General features: G+C 45.4%; 2 pseudogenes; both read right to left on the bottom strand.

Moving 5' to 3' along the window:
• Nucleotides 1–10,327: 10,327 nt before the first annotated feature.
• LOC113898751 lies at nucleotides 10,328–14,032 on the bottom strand (annotated as a pseudogene).
• Nucleotides 14,033–14,546: 514 nt separating this feature from the next.
• LOC113898750 overlaps nucleotides 14,547–18,506 on the bottom strand; it is a 44,641-nt pseudogene continuing 40,681 nt past the window's right edge.

Below are 18,506 nucleotides of genomic sequence, written 5' to 3'. Positions count from 1 at the left end.
GATCATGAGCTCTTTATTGAAAAATTCAGACTTAAATTGAAGAAAGTAGGAAAAACCACTAGGCCATTCAGCTATGACCTAAATCAAATCTCTTATATTATCCAGTGGAAGTGACAGATAGATTTAAGGGATTATATGTGGTACACAGAGTTCCTGAAGAACTATGGATGGAGGTTCATGACATTTTATAGCAGGTGCTGACCAAAACCATCCCCAAGAAAAAGAAATGCAAGAAGACAATATGATTTCTGAGGAGGCCTTACAAATAGCTGAGAAAAGAAGAGACGTGAAAGGCAAAGAAGAGAAGGACAGATCTATCCATCTGAATGCAGAATTCCCAACAGTAGCAAGGAGAGGTAAGAAAGGCTTCCTAGATGATCAATGCAAATAGAGGGGGCGGGAAAAAAAAACAGAAAGGGAAAGCCTAGAGATCTCTTCAAGAAAATCTGAGATACCAAGGGAACATTTCATGCAATAATGGGCACGATAAAGGACAAATTGAAAGGACCTAACAGAAGCAGAAGAGATGAAAAGGGGGTAACAAAAACAGACAGAAGAAGTGTACAAAAAAGGTCTTAATGACCTGGATATCCACGATGGTGTGGTCACTCATTTAAAGCCAGGTATCTTGGAGTGTGAAGTCAAGTGGGCCTTAGGAAGAATTGCTAAGAACATAGCTAGTGGAGGTGACGGAATTCCAGCTGAGCAATTTAAAATCCTAAACGGAGATATTCTCTAAGATGGCGGAGGAATAGGATGGGGAGACCACTTTCTCCCCCACAAATTCATCAAAAGAACATTTGAACGCTGAGCAAATTCCACAAAACAACTTCTGAATGCTGGGAGAGGACACCAGGCACCCAGAAAGGCAGCCCATTGTCTTCGAAAGGAGGTAGGGAAAAAACTATGAAAGATAAAGAGAGAGACAAAAGAGGGAGGGATGGAGATCCATTCCAGGAAGGGAGTCTTAAAAAAGTAAGACGTTTCCAAACACCAGGAAACACTCTCACTGGCGAATCTGTGGCGAGCCTTGGAACCTCAGAGGGCAACATAACCGGGAGGAAAAATAAATAAATAATTAAAAGCCACAGATTATGTGCCTAAGGCAACTCCCAGCGGAGAAGCTGCGCAGTCCCTTGCATCCACCACTAGCAAGCGGGGGCTGGGCAGGGAGGCGAGGGCTGCATCGCTTAGAGTAAGAACCAGGCCTGAACGCCCCGAGGGCAATCTGAGGGAACTAACTTGAGGTAGCAAATCAGACTGTGGGATAGCTATCCCACAAAAAGCCCTAACCTAAAACACTGCCAGGCCCGCTCACAGAACAAAGGACTGAGCAGAGCTAGCTGGCTGTGGACTGGCCCATCCCCCACTGGAGATAGACCAGCGAGGGCAGCCAGAGCTGGAAGAGGGCAATCGCGGCCCCAGAGAGGCATCATCTACCAAACTGCAAGCAGGCTTCATTGCTAACCACGACTCCTTGGGATTCTGGACGGCCGACATCCGCCGGGAGGGTTGCAGCCAGTGATTAGTTCCCCAGAGGAGACACAGGCACATCTGAGAAGGCACGCCTGTTGTACACCCAGAAAACCAAGCCTCTGGGATGGGGGAGGCGATAAGTAGCAGCCTGCCAAGCACCTGGTCACCAAGCTACTTGGACTGGGGAAGGGCACAAAATGCAAGCCCAATCAAGTCTGCGCCTTTGTGGAGTACCCGAGAAACTGAACCTGAGTGGCTTTGACCTGGGAAGTCCACTCAACCCAGGACTGGCCTCAGACAGTTCCTGGCAGAGCAACCTAGAGCCTGAGCAGTGTAGACTTGGAAAGCTCACACGCCATGAGCGGGGGCAAACCCAGTGTGGCCGAGACACTGGGAGCACTCCCCACAGATGCCAGTGATATTTGTTTGCGGTGTTCCTCCCTCCCCACAGCACGACTGAACAAGTGAGCCTAAAAAAAAGTGACCACCACCGCCCCCTTGTGTCAGGATGGAAATTAGACACTGTAGAGGCCAGCAAACAGAAGCTAAAATAAACAGAGGGAACATCATTGGAAGTGACAGTTGCAATAGATAACTCTGCAGTTAGCACCGACTACATAGGAATGGGCCTATAGATCTTGAGAAGTGTAAGCCGGATCAAGGAAGTATCTGCAAATGAACTGGCCCCACACTGTCCACAACAACACCAGAGAAAGTCCTAGATATATTTTTACTTTTATCATTTTTTTTTAAATTTAACTCCTCTGCTGCTGCTGCTAAGTCACTTCAGTTGTGTCTGACTCTGTGTGACCCCATAGACGGCAGCCCACCAGGCTCCCCTGTCCCTGGGATTCTCCAGGCAAGAACACTGGAGTGGGTTGCCATTTCCTTCTCCAATGCATGAAAGTGAACAGTGAAAGGGAAGTTGCTCAGTCGTGTCTGACTCTATTACTCCTTTCATTTTCATTTTTATAACCTACTATTACTTTGCAAAAAAAAAAAAAAAAAGACCCTATAGTTTTTAAAGTTTTTAAAGTTTTAAAGCAAACTTCATATATATATATATATTTTATAATTTTTGTGATTTTGTTCTTTTCTTTAATATTGTATTTTTGAGAATCTAACCTCTACTCTAGATTTTTAGTCTTTACTTTTTGGTATTTGTTATCAATTTTGTACCTTTAAGAACCCAATCTTCAGTACCTGTTTTTACTTGGGAGTGAGACTACTGGCTGGATTACTCTCCCCACTTTGGATTCTTCTTTTTCTCCACCAGGTCGCCTGTATCTCCTCCCTCCCCCTTCTCTTCTCTATCCAACCCTGTGAATCTCTTTGCGTGTTCTGGGCTGTTCAGAACACTTAGGAAACTGATTACTGGCTGGATCTGTCTCTCTCCTTTTGATTCCCCCTTTTATCCTCCTGGCCACCTCTGTCTCCTTCCTCCCTCTTCTCTTCTCTGTGTAACTCTGTGAACATCTCTGAGGGATTCAGACTGTGGAGAGCACATCAGTTCAGTTCAGTTCAGTCGCTCAGTCATGTCTGACTCTTTGCGACCCCATGAATCGCAGCATGCCAGGCCTCCCTGTCCATCACCAACTCCCAGACTTCACTCAGACTCACTTCCATCGAGTCAGTGATGTCATCCAGCCATCTCATCCTCTGTTGTCCCCTTCTCCTCCTGCCCCCAGTCCCTCCCAGCATCAGAGTCTTTTCCAATGAGTCAACTCTTCGCATGAGGTGGCCAAAGTACTGCAGTTTCAGCTTTAGAATCATTCCTTCCAAAGAAATCCCAGGGCTGATCTCCTTTAGAATGGACTGGTTGGATGTCCTTGCAGTCCAAGGGACTCTCAAGAGTCTTCTCCAACACCACAGTTCAAAAGCATCAATTCTTCAGCACTCAGCTTTCTTCACAGTCCAACTCTCACATCCGTACATGACCACTGGAAAAACCATTGCCTTGACTAGACGGACCTTTGTTGGCAAAGTAATATCTCTGCTTTTGAATATGCTATCTGGGTTGGTCATAACTTTCCTTCCAAGGAGTAAGCGTTTTTTAATTTCATGGCTGCAATCACCATCTGCAGAGATTTTGGAACCCCAAAAAATAAAGTCTGAAACTGTTTCCACTGTTTCCCCATCCATTTGCCATGAAGTGATGGGACCAGATGCCATGATCTTCGTTTTCTGAATGTTGAGCTTTAAGCCAACTTTTTCACTCTCCTCTTTCACTTTCATCAAGAGGCTTTTTAGTTCCTCTTCACTTTCTGCCAAAAGGGTGGTGTCATCTGCATATCTGAGGTGATTGATATTTCTCCTGGCAATCTTGATTCCAGCTTGTGCTTCTTCCAGTCCAGCGTTTCTCATGATGTACTCTGCATATAAGTTAAATAAGCAGGGTGACAGTATACCAGTCTGTTGTTCCATGTCCAGTTCCAACTGTTGCACATAGGGAAGTGATTAGTGGCTAGCTTGCTCTCTCCCCTTTTGATTCCCTCTCTTCTCCTGGTCACCTCTATCTCCCTCTTCTCCATGTAACTCTGTGTACTTCTCCGTGTGTCCCTCACTGTGGAGAAACTTTTCACCATTAACCTAGATGTTTTATCATCAGTGCTCTATAGATGGAGAAGTAAGTCTTGAGGCTACTGTAAGAATATGACTGAAAACCAGAGGCAGGAGGCTTAAGTCCAAATCCTGAGAACATCAGAGAACTCCTGACTCCAGGGAACATTAATCAATAGGAGCTCATCAAACGCTTCCATACCTACACTGAAACCAAGCACCACCCAAGGGCCAACAAATTCCAGAGAAAGACATACTACCCAAATTGTCCAGCAACACAGGAACGTAGCCCTGAGCTTCAATATACAGGCTGCCCAAAGTCACACCAAACCCACTGACATCTCAAAAATCATTACCGGACACTTCAGCACACTCCAGAGAGAAGAAATCCAGCTCAACCCACCAGAACACCGACACAAGCTTCCCTAACCAGGAAACCTTGACAAGCCACACGTCCAACCCCACCCACAGCGAGAAACATCCACAATAAAGAGGAACCACAAACTGCCAGAATATGGAAAAGCCACCCCAAACACAGCAATATAAACAAGATGAAAAGGCAGAGAAATACTCAGCAGGTAAAGGAACAGGATAAATGCCCACCAAACCAAAGAGGAAGAGATAGGGAATATACCTCATAAAGAATTTCAGATAATGACAGTGAAAATGATCCAAAATCTTGAAAACAAAATGGAGTTACAGATAAATAGCCTGGAGACAAGGATTAAGAAGATGCAAGAAATGTTTAACAAGGACCTAGAAGTAATAAAAAAGAGTCAATATATAATGAATAATGCAATAAATGAGCTCAAAAACACTCTAGAGGGAACCAACAGTAGAATAATGGAGGCAGAAGATAGGATTAGTGAGGTAGAAGATAGAATGGTAGAAATAAATGAAACAGAGAGGAAAAAAGAAAAAAAGAACGAAAAGAAATGAAGACAACCTCAGAGACCTCTGGGACAATGTTAAACACCCCAACATTCGAATCATAGTAGTCCCAGAAGAAGAAGACAAAAAGAAAGGCCAGGAGAAAATACTTGAGGAGATAATAGTTGAAAACTTCCACAAAATGGGGAAGAAAACGGTCACCCAAGTGAAAGAAACCCAGAGAGTCCCAAACAGGATAAACCCAAGGCAAAACACCACAAGACACATATTATTTAAATTAACAAAGATCAAACACAAAGAACAAATATTTAAGCAGCAAGGGAAAAACAACAAATAACACACAAGGGAATTCCCATAAGGATAACAGCTGATCTTTCAATAGAAACTCTTCAGGCCAGAAGGGAATGGCAAGATATACTTAAAGTGATGAAAGAAAATAAACCTATAGCCCAGATTACTGTACCCAGCAAGGATCTCATCCAAATATGAAGGAGAAATCAAAAGCAAAAGCTGAGAGAATTCAACACCACCAAACCAGCTCTCCAACAAATGCTCAAGGATCTTCTCTAGACAGGAAACACAGAAAGGGTGTATAAACTTGAACCCAAAACAATAAAGTAAATGGCAATGGGGTCATACTTATCAATAATTACCTTAAATGTAAATGGTTGAATGCCCCAACCAAAAGACAAAGCCTGGCTGAATGGATACAAAAACAAGACCTCTATATATGTTGTCTACAAGAAACCCACCTCAAAACAAGGGACACATACAGACTGAAAGTGAAGGGCTGGAAAAATATATTCCATGCAAATAGAGACCAAAAGAAGGCAGGAGGAGCAATACTCATATCAGATAAAATAGACTTTAAAACAAAGGCTGTCAAAAGAGACAAAGAAGGGCACTACATAATGATCAAAGGATCAATTCAAGAAGAAGATATAACAATTATAAATATATATGCACCCAACATAGGACCACACAATATGTAAGACAAATGCTAAGAAGTATGAAAGGGGAAATTAATAATAACACTGTAATAGTGGGAGATTTTTGGAGAAGGCAATGGCACCCCACTCCAGTACTCTTGCCTGGAAAATCCCATGGATGGAGGAGCCTGGTAGGCTGCAGTTCATGCAGTCGCTAAGAGTCGGACACGACTGAGCGACTTCACTTTCACTTTTCACTTTCATGCACTGGAGAAGGAAATGGCAACCCACTCCAGTGTTCTTGCCTGGAGAATCCCAGGGACGGGGGAGCCTGGTGGGCTGCCGTCTATGGGGTCACACAGAGTTGGACACGACTGAAGTGACTTAGCATAGCATAGCATAGCATAGTGGGAGACTTTAATACCCAACTCACACCTATGGATAGATCAACTAAATAGAAAATTAACAAGGAAACACAAACTTTAAATGATACAATAGACCAGTTAGACCTAATTGATATCTATAGGACATTTCATCCCAAAACAATGAATTTCACCTTTTTCTCAAGTGCACATGGAACCTTCTTCAGGATAGATCACATCCTGGGCCATAAATCTAGCCTTGGTCAATTCAAATAAATTGAAATCATTCCAAGCATCTTTTCTGACCACAATGCAGTAAGATTAGATGTCAATTACAGGAGAAAAACTGTTAAAGATTCCAACATATGGAGGCTGAACAACACGCTCCTGAATAACCAACAAATCACAGAAGAAATCAAAAAATAAATCAAAATATGCATAGAAACAAATGAAAATGAAAATACAACAACCCAAAACCTATGGCACACTGTAAAAGCAGTGCTAAGGGGAAGGTTCATAGCAATACAGGCTTGCCTCAAGAAACAAGAAAAAAGTCAAACAAATAACCTAACTCTACACCTAAAGCAACTAGAAAAAGAAGAAATGAAGAGCCCCAGGGTTAGTAGAAGGAAAGAAATCTTTAAAATTAGGGCAGAAATAAATGCAAAAGAAACAAAAGAGACCATAGCAAAAATCAACAAAGCCAAAAGCTGGTTCTTTGAGAAGTTAAATAAAATTGACAAACCATTAGCCAGACTTATCAAGAAACAAAGGGAGAAAAATCAAGTCCACAAAATAAGAAATGAAAATGGAGAGATCACAACAGACAACACAGAAATACAAAGGATCATTAAGAGACTACTATCAGCAATTATATGCCAATAAAATGGACAACTTGGAAGAAATGGACAAATTCTTAGAAAAGTACAACTTTCCAAAACTGAACCAGGAAGAAATGGAAAATCTTAGACCCATCACAAACAATGATGAAACTATAATCAGAAATCTTCCAGCAAGCAAAAGCCCAGGTCCAGACGGCTTCACAGCTGAATTCTAGCAAAAATTTAGAGAAGAGCTAACACCAATCCTACTCAAACTCTTCCAGAAAATTTCAGAGGAAGGTAAACTCATTCTATGAGGCCACCATCACCCTAATACCAAAACCTGACAAAGATGCCACAAAAAAAGAAAATTACAGGCCAATATCACTGATGAACATAGATGCAAAAATCCTTAACAACATTCTGGCAAACAGAATCCAACAACATATTAAAAAGATCATACATCATGACCAAGTGGGCTTTATCCCAGGGATACAAGGATTCTTCAATATCCACAAATCAATCAATGTAATACACCACATTAATAAATTGAAAAATAAAAACTATATGATTATCTCAGTAGATGCAGAGAAAGCCTTTGACAAAATTCAACATCCATTTATGATAAAAACACTCCAGAAAGCAGGAATAGAAGGAACATACCTCAACATAATAAAAGCTATATATGACAAACCCACAGCAAACATTATCCTCAATAGTAAAAATTGAAAACATTTCCCCTAAAGTCAGGAACAAGACAAGGGTGCCCACTCTCACCACTACTATTCAACATAGTTTTGGAAGTTTTGGCCACAGCAATCAGAGCAGAAAAAGAAATAAAAGGAATCCAGACTTGAAAAGAAGTAAAACTCTCACTGTTTGCAGATGACATGATCTTTTACATAGAAAACCCTAAAGACTCCACCAGAAAATTACTAGAGCTAATCAATGAATATAGTAAAGTTGCAGGATATAAAATTAACACACAGAAATCCCTTGCATTCCTATACACTAAAAATGAGAAAACAGAAAGAGACATTAAGGAAAAAATTCCATTCACCATTGCAACGAAAAGAATAAAACACTTAGGAATATATCTACCTAAAGAAACAAAAGACCTATATATAGAAAACTATAAAACACTGGTGAAAGAAATCAAAGAGGACACAAATAATTGGAGAAATATGCTGTGTTCATGGATCAGAAGAATCAATATAGTGAAAATGAGTATACTACCCAAAGCAATCTCCCTATCAAGCTACCAATAGTATTTTTCACAGAACTAGATTAAATAATTTCACAATTTGTATGGAAATACAAAAAAAAACTAAAATAGCCAAAGCAATCTTGAGAAAGAAGAATGGAACTGGAGGAATCAACCTGCCTGACTTCAGGCTCCACTACAAAGCCACAGTCATCAAGAGAGCATGGTACTGGCACAAAGACAGAAATATAGATCAATGGAACAAAATAGAAAGCCCAGAGATAAATCCACGCACCTATGGTCACCTTATCTTCGACAAAGGAGGCAAGAATATACAATAAAGAAAAGACAATCTCTTTAAGAAGTGCTGGGAAAACTGGTCAAAGACTTGTAAAAAAATGAAACTAGAACACTTTCTGACATCATACACAAAAATAAACTCAAAATGGAGTAAGGATCTAAACATAAGGCCAGAAACTATAAAACTCCTAGAGGAGAACATAGGCAAAACACTCTCTGACATAAATCATAGCAGGATCCTCCTTGACCCACCTCCCAGAATATTGGAAATAAAAGCAAAAATAAACTAATGGGACCTAATTAAAATTAAAAGCTTTTGCACAACAAAGAAAACTATAAGCAAAGTGAAAAGACAGCCTTCAGAATGGGAGAAAATAATAGCAAACGAAGCAACTGACAAAGAATTAATCTCAAAAATATACAAGCAACTCCTGCAGCTCAATTCCAGAATTCCTGGGTCTGCTCTCCAGGCTCTAAAGTGAACAGTAGGAGAACAAAGTCAGTCAAGCAAAGACTGAATCCTGAGGCTGACAGAGCACCTGTTGGGGTTTCCTGGGAGCAGCATCACCTGCAGAAAAGAAAGAGGCCTTGGTCCAGGAGGCTGAGGAACTCCTTTCAGTTTCCTGGGGCTGCCGCTCCCCAACCCACCCTCCAGCCCCGCCATCACCGAGGGGCTTTTATGTCCTCCACCCCCACCCCCACCCCAGGCCCAGCAGCTTCTTGTCACCTCCTCCTTCCTTCCTGCATCACAGAGTCACCCCAGGCCCTGACACCCCCTGCTCAGGCTCAGGACTGGAGCCAGTGAGGAATCAATCTGCTCCCTTTACTCAGGTCTGGATCCTCCCCGAGGGGGGCCTAAAGGACCAAGGAGCAGGTCCCCGGAGGAGGGGTCTTGCTTCCTGACAGCCTAGAGGGGCTGCAGGCAAACTTCCTTCCTTTGCTCCCCTCCAGCCTCTGAGCCAGCAGCACACACAGCTCTCAGGACCAGGGTCCCTGTCCCCCATCTCTTCCTGGTCCTGCCCAGCTAGGCGCCTCCACCCCAGCTCAGGCCCACCATTCCCAGGCACCTCTGCTCAAGGCAGGGCTACTCAGTGATGGAGGCTCTGGGTCCCCAGGAGGCTGGTGACCTGCAGGCAACACTGAGTCAGAACTCCTGCTTCTCCAGGAGCACAGGCCTGGCCTCAGCCCTTCCCACAGTCTCTGCTGTGGGGCTCCTGCCTTGCCTGCTTGACCCAAGCCACTTCCTGTGAGAACAGGCCTTTGGAGTTGGGTCTGCAAAGGCCTTCCCATTTCTTCCTCCTGGGATGAGAGCTTGGCCCCTCTCATCTTAGCCCCCTGGGTGGGTCCCCTCCCCACTGACACATCATGTGGAGCCCCCATGCTGCTCTCAGCCCCCGTGAGTCCTGCCCTTGCCCTGAGTGCCTGCTGTTCTCACACCACCTACCAGGGGCCCTGCCAGCCAGCAGTCTGTGCTCAGTCAGGGGACTTGGCTAAACCCTTTAAGCATCAATAGGCCCTCAGCCTAGTGAGGGCCCCTCCCTTTTCACAATGTCACCTGACAGTGGGGACTTTTCAGAACTCAGCGCTGAGCTTGTCGAGTTCTGCTCTCAGGTGATATGGGGTCTTCTTCACTGGCTCATTTCCAGGATGAGGAGGTTCAGTGAGGGCCAGGGGTTTGCTGGGATTCACCTTCCCTGGCCTCACACCAGGCCCTGTGCCCCTGCTTTCCCTCTGAATTCTGCCCTCAGTACCTATTCCTGGAAAGGACTCAGCCCAGGAAGACAGTTATGATGAAACTGGTGAGGAGCACAGGAGGATCCAGGCTTTGGACTTGATGGCTGTGGCTATGGGCTGCAAGGTAGAGGGGCCCATGGTTGGTGATGCTGCAAGGAGAATAAGAGTGAAGCCCTTGTCCAGACCCCAAACTAAGCTGATGCCTCTTCGCCCCCATGACTCAGGTACCCCTACTTTGCAGACAGTTTACATACATCACATGGAGGCCCCTGAGATAGATCCTCAGGTGAGATGGGGGGAAGGGAGTAGTCCAGTCCTCAGGGGGCTCTGACAGCTAATGGGGGAGCAAGGTTTCCAACACAGCCATTCAGTCCTGCTGTGACATGGAGATGGTGACATGAAAATGGAGTCCTCAGGAGCTGACAGCAGAAGTGGTATTGACAGATTTCCAGAAGTAGGATTGGTGACATTTGAAAAATGATTCTGGAAAGAGGGTAGAGTGAGAAATAAATCCATGAAATTAAAAAGATGTCTATAGGTTTGGGATCAGCAAAAATCCATGTTCAATCGTCCAAAGGCCTGTGCTGTGAGGAGAGATGTCAGGGGGTAGAAAAGGAAGGAGGATGACAGAACATCCCCGGGTCATTGCTCTCCCAGGACAACTCACCTCCGATGGATCACATTCTCAAACACACACATACACACACACACACACATACACCCACACACACACACACAGGGGTGGGTCCATGTCACTCTGAGAAGACTATCACTTTCTCCTCCCTTCTCACTTACCCGTGGTCTTCAACATTTTCTCCCAGCACGCCATGAAATCCTGAAGCCAAGCCCGACAGTCTCCCATGGAGACCTTCTTCAAGAAGTCAGTCACAGCTCTGTCATTCTCCCACTTTTCTTTCATCCATCTGCCTCCAGGGTGATCCACTCTCCAGTGTCCATTCTCCGAATCAAAGTGGAGTCTCATTTGTCCATTCAAGCCAAATAGCCAGGATCTACTGACATGTCTGTCATCCTCACAGCGACATGTCATCCTAGCCTGCAGGGTGAGAGGGTCTGCTCCCACCATGGGAAAGAAAGAGCTCAGCCTTTGGGCTTGACAGATTCTTTGCCCCACCTGGGTCCACCTCCCCTGGGTCCATGTCACCTGGATCCAGCTAATCTGGCCCTGGTCTCTCGTGCAACAGCTGGTCTTTCCACTGGACAACTAGGGAAGGACCAACATCCAACTGTATTTTAAAGCCTCCAGTTTGCTCCTCCTGTACTTGGACTTTCTAACGTACCTGTGATTGTGTGTTTCTCCAGTGTAAAGTCACGCAGTTGGTCCCTGATGTCTCTGAGTATTTCGATCTGTGCTTCCCAGGCCTTTATGGTTTCACTTCTTCTCCCAATGGACTTGTGAATATGATCTTAGCATGACAACAATCATAGGAGAGTAAAACCTCTCCGTCCACCTGGCCTTGAACCTCACAGCACGGCTGTCCAGGTCTGGGCTGAGGATCGACGGTGAGGTTAAAGGAAAGAGAGTGAGCATCTGTGAAGGCAAACTGCAGTGAGGGTGAGGTTGGGAGAAGAAGACACATAGGCCTCTTCTCCCAGTTCTGTGAGAGCAGAGTAGGCTGCAGGGCTGGGCTGACAGAGTGGCATGGCCCTGCCTGCCCCGCACCCCCTCACCAGTTACGACTGAGGAAGATGATGAAGCCTCAGTCAGGCAAGAAACACCACAACCCTGGATATGCTCCATTTCCACTCTGCTCACAAGCTCCACACGTGGCACTAACTGACACATACGTTTCCCAGGGATGGGCCAGGCTGGTTCAGAAGGAAAGGCCTAAACCCAGAGGACTGTCAGCTTCTCTCTGAGTGTCCTGTGGGAGATGCAGAGGGTGAGGGGGCTGTTCCTGAGGAAGCGGATCACAGCCAGTGGGGCTGAGGGTGGGGAGGATGAGCTCAGAACCCAAACCTAGATAAGGGAGAGTTTTTAATCACGGGTCACTGGGCTTAGCAAGGTCGGGGAGACGTGGTGATCTCCCACTAGGATGGGTCTTGTAAACCTAGAAAAAGGCCTGGCTCACATGGCATGAAAGAGAAAATCTAGAACTTCTGAGGCAGGTGGTAGAGGAGGGGATCTAAGGCTCAGAGAAGTGAATCTGCCAGGGTGGACTCGGTGTGAAAGGGCAGGAGAGTGTGCAATCCACCCGCTCCATAGGAAAGCCTGATGGACTCCATGGAGTCCGAGAGGAAAGCGTGGATGAGAAGCATCTCCAATAGCTCAAAGATGACTTTTGCAGAAGGTCAGGGATGGTGATAGGACATGGTGTTCCTGTGGGCTTCTATCAGGAACAGGGATGGAAGTTGTGGAAAAATCAGATTCAGGTGGGGGTGCTCTAGGTCAGCAGAAAAGTAGGTGCAGTGGTCAAAGTGATTAGAGAGTCTCAATGCCAGCCAGGGCCTGACTGCAGAGAATATGATGCTGGCTCATAGCACAGGGCGATCCTAAAGGCAAGCAGATGGGCAGGAACCTAGATACAAACTATACCATTGAAAGAAATAAAGAGAGACAGAACACAAGGCTATATGATCAGGAAGCCAAAGGCAGTCGTCCCTACCAAACACCTGATCCAGGCCCATTTTCTGAATCTGAGCCACTTCTCAGAAGGCATTACTGGAGAAAGAAGCCACGTTCTAAAGAGGAGGGCCCTTTCATCACCACATCTAGTGCAAAAGTCCTTCCATTCTTTCCCAAAGAGCCACATGGTTATTCACTGGGGTAAGTGAACCTGCAGAAGCAGAAACTACTGTCACGTTCACGTTGCACCTAGTGTGGTCCTAATATCAGGCACAGGAAGCGTAGCATCATCATAGTCCCCCAGTTGTTGAAGCGATGCTTGGAGTACCAGGCCATCAATGGACAGCAGTCCCAGGTTCTGCTTACAGTGGTTGTCACTGGGTCCACAGACCACACAGTGGTCATTTCACATGCCCTGGACTTGTGACATTCATTGAGACCTGAATAGCTAGTAAATTATTGTGGGATGAAGGCTACCATATTAGTGAATTCCAGATTCAAACTTCAGACCCTACCTCCCCATCCACCAATAGTACATGTACACAACATCCTGGACGAAATACAGAGACAAGTACCAACTGACAACCTCTCAAGGGCTGCAGGGGTGTGGTCCCTATCCTATCTCCATTTAATACCACTGTGGCCTTAGGTTTCCTGTAAATGGTACAGAAGAAATAGTTTAGGCTTCGCAGACCCCAGGTCCCTGCTGTAACCTGCTGTCCTAGCACAAAAGCAGTCACAATTGGTGAATGATGAGCACGGCTGGAGCTGCTTCTTGGGCAGATGACCCAGCAGAACCGGTGATGTCAGAGGTATCTGTGGCCAGAAAGGTACTATGTGCCATTTTCTACTTGAAAGCTCACAACACAGACCCTGAGTGTTGCACTGGAGAAAGTCACACCATTCAAATGTGGCTCCTGGTATGTTCCTAGGGCCTGGCAGAGATGAGGCCTCTGGTCATGGAATGTCAGAGTTGACCATCGTGATGAGGGTTCATCAACCCCTAATCATTAGTTCAGCTAGACCAGCCATCACAGGATAGAAGCAATTATGTGTTTTGGCATAAGCAGGGCCACAGGGAACAAGCAAGACCCACCAGAAGCTGGCCTAGATGTGACACTAGACTTGTTATATGGCCACTATCCTCTGCTCACATCTGTGGTTTCCTCCATGGCACTTTGGACCAAGGTAGCTACTCTGCAGCAAAGGAGAGGGGGGCATTAGCCCATAACTGCTGGACAGTTTTTATTTTCCTAAGAAAAAGTACTGTATGTTGAAGACAAATCACTCCCAAAAGAAAGAAAGAAAGCAAAACTTTAAAGGTGAATCATGTGCATTATCTTGCAGAAGTTAAGAAAATAAAAAGCAGTTGGTAGTAAGATTAATATGTATGCTTAAACAATTTTAAAGACTATTTTGTAAGAATATACCTATACCTCAAAGGCAACTATGTGTAAAAAATTTACACAAACATTATCAGTTAAACCTCATAAAAGTGATATTGAGAAAGTATTCCGCATCCGTAAGTCTGTCTTAGAAAGTTCAGATGCTAAAGCATTCCTAAGGCACGTTGTTCTGGAACACAAATCTGCTTCTGTGATTCTGGGTGATGTATGTGACTGGCTGGCTCCAAGTGGGCCTTGACAGGCACCTTCCTCCTGATGCTGGGGGACTGTGAGATGAGAGTCAGACACAGGCCCCCAGGGCTGCATGGACCTCTGTGAGACACTGGGCCAGCTTCTAGAACTCCACCTCTCCTCTGGATCCAAGGCCCAGGACAAGCCATCACAGCAAATCAGGACAGTTGATAATCTGGGGTATTTGGTAAGCATCTTTCAGGTACTGGGCCACATCAAATGGGTAGATGTCCACTTAGGGCATTTGGCCAGAGTCATAAACACATGGGCTCTTTTAGTAGCAGCATGCTGACTTCTTAGTTGTGGCATGCATGATCTAGTTCCCCCACCACAGATCGAGCCCAGGTCCCTGCATTGGGAGTGTGGAGTCTTAGCCACTGGATCACCAGGGAAGGATGGAGAACTCATTATTAACCAGACTTTCAAAAGCCATCCATCAATCCCATGTTTTTGTTGTTCCCCAGACAGTGAGAGTCCATGGGGAACAAGACTCTGGAGAGGGATTGGCTTTGCTCTTAACTTGAAGTTGTCATCAATGACAGAGATCCTAGGAGCCAGGTCTTTGTGGAAGACTTCTCTTCTGACCAGGTAGCTCATTCCACAGGCAATCTGAGCAGCCATGTGAACTAGCTTTTGTTGAGAAGTTTCCTGTGGACTATTGGCCTCTACATATTTCCACTGTCATAAAACAATTTAAGATACCCCCAGTACATGTAAGGCAATCCACCATGGGCTTTTCCCCTTTTTCTGCTCACACGTGGCTAATAGGAAGATTTCTGTGATGAAGATCTCGTAGCTCACAACTTTCAGGGAGCATTGTAGTCACCTGAATTTCAGAAGCTCGATCTCTAACTGTTTTTACAAATGCTTGTTGCTCTTTTTCTGGATCTTTTTCATCTACATAAACCCCATGGGAAGTACACCAAAAGGTACCTTCTTAGAATATATCTTTTGAGTTCCTCTCCCTGGATAGATATTTTGATATCATTCACCTAAGCTCTGGCCTCCAAAAAAGCAACACTTCTCAAGTCGTACTCCTCTAGCCACAAGGTCGGATAATGAGATGGGAGTTGTATTGTTGGGTGTGTTGCCTCTCACATACTGAGACATCTGGGAACGACTGGGACTGAGACAGCCCTTGGGAACTACTGCTGGCGCTGACGCTATCTCCCAGTTCAATCCTTTTCACACTATGAAGATGCAAAACAGCTAATACTAGTACTACAAGAAATATAACTGGACAGCAAAACCCTAGGCTGATATAAAACACACGTGTAGACATGGCTGGAACTGCATGTACAGGATCATAAATGGGTTCTTCTGCTAGTGGTGTTGTTGAAGGCTGAAGTTTTCCTTCCTCAATTTCTGGATGGCAACTTTTCCTTTGTTTCAGCTCTAAGATGTGAAGCTTTTGAAGTTACTGTCAAGTTGAGGTGCATTTAGTGTCGTAACTTCAGAATCTACTTTGTGCCAGGACAGAACAGCTCGAGCCCAAACACTGATACAGTGCGTGGGAGTTCCGGGGGCAGGGGGGCCCAGGCTGCAGGCAGCCTAGCGGACCTGAGCAGTACCAGCGGCAGCCTGCTGGATCCCCATCCCAGGGAGATCGCCCTGCACATCCATCCTGCTGTGAGCGCCCACCTCCACCGCCCAGGAGAAGGAAGCTAGGCCACTTGCTGCTGCCCACCTGACCTGAGCCCTTGAAAGATGAACAGCTCCTACCCCAGCCACCCTGCCAGTATTAACTGATCTGTCTTAAAGAGCGCTAGTCCTTCAAGGGCCGAGAGCAGTAGGGATGGGACCTAATTCCCTTCAGCAGGAGTAAGAAGGGACCAGAGGCAGTAGGGAAGGGACCTGGTTTTCCTTCAAGGGCAGAGAGCAGTAGGGAAGGGACCTACTTCAGTTCATCAATACTATGAAGGGACCAGAAGGAGCTCTGTGCACAGATCATCAATTCAGTTCAGTCACTCAGTTGTGTCTGAATCTTTGCAACCCCATGAACCGCAGCACGCCAGGGCTCCCTGTCCGTCACCAACTCCCAGAGTCCACCCAAACCCATGTCCATTGTGTCGGTGATGCCATCTAACCATCTCATCCTCTGTTGTCCCCTTCTTTTCCTGCTCTCAATCTTTCTCAGCATAAGAGTCTTGTCAAGTGATTCAGCTCTTCACATCAGGTGGCCAAAATATTGGAGTTTCAGCTTCAACATCAGTCCTTCCAATGAATACCCAGGACTGATCTCCTTTAGGATGGACTGGTTGGATGTCCTTGCAGTCCAAGGGACTCTCAAGAGTCTTCTCCAACACCACAGTTCAAAAGCATCAATTCTTCAGCGCTCAGCTTTCTTTATAGTCCAACTCTCACATCCATACATGACTACTGGAAAAACCAAGGGCCTGACTAGATGGACCTTTGTTGGCAAAATAATGTCTCTGCTTTTTAATATGCTGTCTCAGTTGGTCATAACTTTCCTTCCAAGGAGTAAGTGTCTTTTAATTTCATGGCTGCAATCACCATCTGCAGTGAGTTTGGAGCCCAGAAAAGTAAAGTCAGCCACTGTTTCCATTGTTTCCCCATCTATTTGCCATGAAGTCATGGGACCAAATGCCATGATCTTAGTTTTCTGAATGTTGAGCTTGAAGGCAACGTTTTCACTCTCCTCTTTCACTTTCATCAAGAGGCTCTTCAGTTCTTCTTCACTTATCCTATATCAAAAAGGCTGGAAGTTAGGGTTCACAAGGGGCTCTTATTGTATAGTTAAAATATGGGCCATTGTGGTGACCTGACAAACAAGGGATGAAGTCACAGTGGCCACATTGCCCTGATGGGCATCCTGTTTCTTCCTTAAGGTGATATCCTGTTTTTCCCTGCTGGTGCCAGTTTCTCAAGTCTCCTTGACCACCCGACCATGAGAACCCTTTGACTAAGTGACCACAATACCCCAGCTGTGGGCTAAAGATCAGTTGTGGCCCCCTCCCTCTGGGGAACAATTTCCCATTGATAGGGTATAAGAAGGGTTGGCTGTAAAAAGACAGCACCGGTTTCTCTCTAAATCCAGTTGCTTTCTTTTTTTCTTCTTATAATAAATCTTTCTCTGCCTGAATTCCCGGTTCATTCTCTTTTTCTCCACGCTTGCCTTACAGCACATGCATCTTGGGGAGGTTCCATGGACCAGGCAGGTGTGAAGAAAGAAACAAGATAATTGGCCAAAGGTAAACAAAGACCCGAAGGACTGTCCTACATAAGTAATTTACATCACCTTCATACTGAGCTCCTCCTCCCTCAGGATGCCTGCACTCCTCTCCGGTGTGTGTTCTGTAGAGCTTGTGACATACTGCACTCATCCTCATTAAAGACAATGTCCATGCCCTTTCTCTCTGGATATTTATTTCTGCCTTGCTTCTGTCTGAAATAAACAGCCAGTTTTTCTATGTTCTCTCTCAAACATTGTGCTGTGTCTCTAATAATAAGCTTTGTACCTATTTTACAGTTTTTGCTTCCTTGAAACATTCTTGATTTCAAATGGGGGAAAGAACCAGGGCCACTTTGCTTCTAGCCTCTAGTCCCTGGTGGTCTTGTGGCTAGGGTTCCAGGTTTTTCATCCAGGCTACCAAGATTCAATCTCTGTCCAGGGAAGAAAGGTCTCTCTTCAGGACAACTCACTGCTCTCCCTCCAAAATCACTGGGAATATTTCAGTTCAGTTCATTCTCTTAGTCATGTCCAACTCCTTGCGACCCCATGAACCGCAGCATGCCAGGCCTCCCTGTCCATCACCAACTCCCGGAGTCCACCCAAACCCATGTCTATTGAATCAATGATGCCATCCAACCATCTCATCCTCTGTCGTCCCCTTCTCATCCTGCCCTCAATCATTCCCCAATCAGGATCTTTTCCAATGAGTCAGCTCTTCACATCAGGTGGCCAAAGGATTGGCATTTCAGCTTCACCATCAGTCCTTCCAATGAACACCCAGGACTGATTTCCTTCAGGATGCACTGGTTGAATCTC

The sequence above is a fragment of the Bos indicus x Bos taurus genome, chromosome 9, assembly GCF_003369695.1.
Source record: "Bos indicus x Bos taurus breed Angus x Brahman F1 hybrid chromosome 9, Bos_hybrid_MaternalHap_v2.0, whole genome shotgun sequence".
NCBI classification, from domain to species: domain Eukaryota; kingdom Metazoa; phylum Chordata; class Mammalia; order Artiodactyla; family Bovidae; genus Bos; species Bos indicus x Bos taurus.
The sequence above is the reverse complement of the archived record's forward strand: the minus strand, read 5'-3'. Positions and strand labels throughout refer to the sequence as shown.